The sequence below is a fragment of the Bos mutus genome, chromosome 4 (assembly GCF_027580195.1).
Source record: "Bos mutus isolate GX-2022 chromosome 4, NWIPB_WYAK_1.1, whole genome shotgun sequence".
NCBI classification, from domain to species: domain Eukaryota; kingdom Metazoa; phylum Chordata; class Mammalia; order Artiodactyla; family Bovidae; genus Bos; species Bos mutus.
Window position 1 is genome coordinate 68,452,757 of NC_091620.1, and position 2,591 is coordinate 68,455,347.

Sequence of the window (2,591 nt, forward strand, 5' to 3'; positions counted from 1 at the left end):
TGGAAACAGTGTCAGACTTTATTTTTCTGGGCTCCAAAATCACTACAGATGGTGACTGCAGCCATGACATTAAAAGGCACTTACTCCTTGGAAGGAAAGTTATGACCAACCTAGATAGCATATTCAAAAGCAGAGACATTACTTTGCCAACAAAGGTTCGTCTAGTCAAGGCTATGGTTTTTCCTGTCATGTATGGATGTGAGAGTTGGACTGTGAAGAAGGCTGAGCACCGAAGAATTGATACTTTTGAACTGTGGTGTTGGAGAAGACTCTTGAGAGTCCCTTGGACTGCAAGGAGATCCAACCAGTCCATTCTGAAGGAGATCAGCCCTGGGATTTCTTTGGAAGGAATGATGCTAAAGCTGAAACTCCAGTACTTTGGCCACCTCATGCGAAGAGTTGACTCCTTGGAAAAGACTCTGATGCTGCGAGGAATTGGGGGCAAGAGGAGAAGGGGACGACAGAGGATGAGATGGCTGGATGGCATCACTGACTCGATGGACGTGAGTCTGGGTGAACTCCGGGAGATGGTGATGGACTGGGAGGCCTTGCGTGCTGCGATTCATGGGGTCGCAAAGAGTCGGACATGACTGAGCGACTGATCTGATCTGATCTGATGGTCATACTGTTTTTAGTTTTGTGAGGAACCTCCATACTGTTTTCCATAATGGCATACCAATTTACATTCCCACCAACATCATAAGAAGGTTTCCTTCTCTTCATACCCTGTCTAATATTTATCATTTGTAGACATTTTAAGAGCTTTCTTTGTAGCTCAGTTGGTAAAGAATCTGACTACAATGCAGGAGACCCAGGTTCCATTCTTTGGTTCGGAAGATCCCCTGGAGAAGGAAATGGCAACCCACTCCAGTATTCTTGCCTGGAGAATCCCATGGACTGTAACCTGCCAGGCTCTTCTGTCCATGAGGTCACAAGAGTTGAACACGACTTAGCAACAAACCACCACCACCACCAGACATTTTAATAATGGCCATTTTAACCAGTGTGAGATGGTACATCATTTTTGTTTTGATTTGCATTTCTCTAACAATTAGTGATGATGAGCATCTTTTCATGTGCCTGTTGGCCATCTATATGTCTTTGGAGAAATGTCTATTCAGATCTTCTGCTCATTTTTCAATTAGGTTATTTGAGGTTTTTAGTTATTGGGTTTTATGAGTTGTTTGTATATTAAACGCTTGTTCGTCACATCATTTGCAAATATTTTCTTCCAGTAGGTAGATGGTCTTTTTGTTTTGTTCATGGTTTCGTTTGCTGTGCAAAAGCATAAAAGTTAGATTAGGTCCCATTTGTTTGCTTTTGCTTTTATTTCTATTACCTTGGGAGACTGATATAGGAAAATATTTGTTTTGTTGTTGTTCAGTGCTGTGTGTGACTCTTTGTGATCCCATGGACTGCAGCATGCCAGCCTTCCCTATCCTTCACTATCTCCTAGAGTTTGCTCAAATTTGTGTTCATTGAGTTGATGATGCTATCTAACTATCTCACCCTCTGCCACCCCCCTCCTTTTGCTTTCAGTCTTCCCTAGCATCAGTCTTTTCCAGTGAGTTGGCTCTTCCTATCAGGTGGCCAAAGTATTGGAGCCTCAGCCTCAGTCCTTCCAGTGAATATTCAGGGTTGATTTCCTTTAGGATTGACTGGTTTGATCTCTTTGCAGTCCATGGGACTCTCAAGAATCTTCTCCAGCACCGCAATTTGAAGATATCAATTCTTTAGTGCTAAGCCTTCTTTATGGTCCAGCTCTAATATCCATACATGACTACTGGAAAAACCATAGCTTTGACTAGGTGGACCTTTGTCAGCAAAGTGATGTTTTTGCTTTTTAATATGCTGTCTAGGTTTTGTTACTGAATTGCAAGTCCATGTGCCTGACACACAGCGAGGCCCATCGATATGTCGACTAAATAAGATGTATAACTTGAGAGTTGCGAGTTAAGTTTTATCTGGGGCAAAATGAGGACTGCTGCCCGGGAGGCAGCATCTCAGATAGCTCTGAGAGACTGCTCCAAAGTGGCAGTGGGGGAAGGTCAATATATAAGGTTTTGGTGAAGGGGGAGTTCAATATCAGGAAGCACTTGTTTTACAAAAGTTTCTTTGTTAGTCATGAGGATCTGATGTCACCATGAAGAAATTTAGTGCCTCTCTAGATATGAGGAGATGCAAGGATTGAGATCATAAAATCTGTTCCTAAAAACATCCAACTATCTAAAGACCTGTCCCACCAGATTCCCTGGAGCACAGAGTGCCTCACTCCACCCTGACCTCCCTCAGGGGTTGTGGAAGGGCCACAGCTATAGGCACTGGTTTTAATCTCCTTAGAGGCAGGTGGCAAATGCCTTTGTTGTTCAGTCATTGTCAATGCTCTTGGTAAGTGCCAATTTGTAGTTGACAGATACTAAAACATTAGACTTTGGAACAGAAAGTTTATTACAGATTCATACAAAGAGGTGGCTCATGCCCTAAGAACCCCAAAGTTACTGCTAGCTTTCAGCAAGCCATTTTAAAAGCAAAAGGTGAGGGAGGGGCATGGTTAGTTATTGCTACCTTCATGGTGTCAGATCCTTTGATCT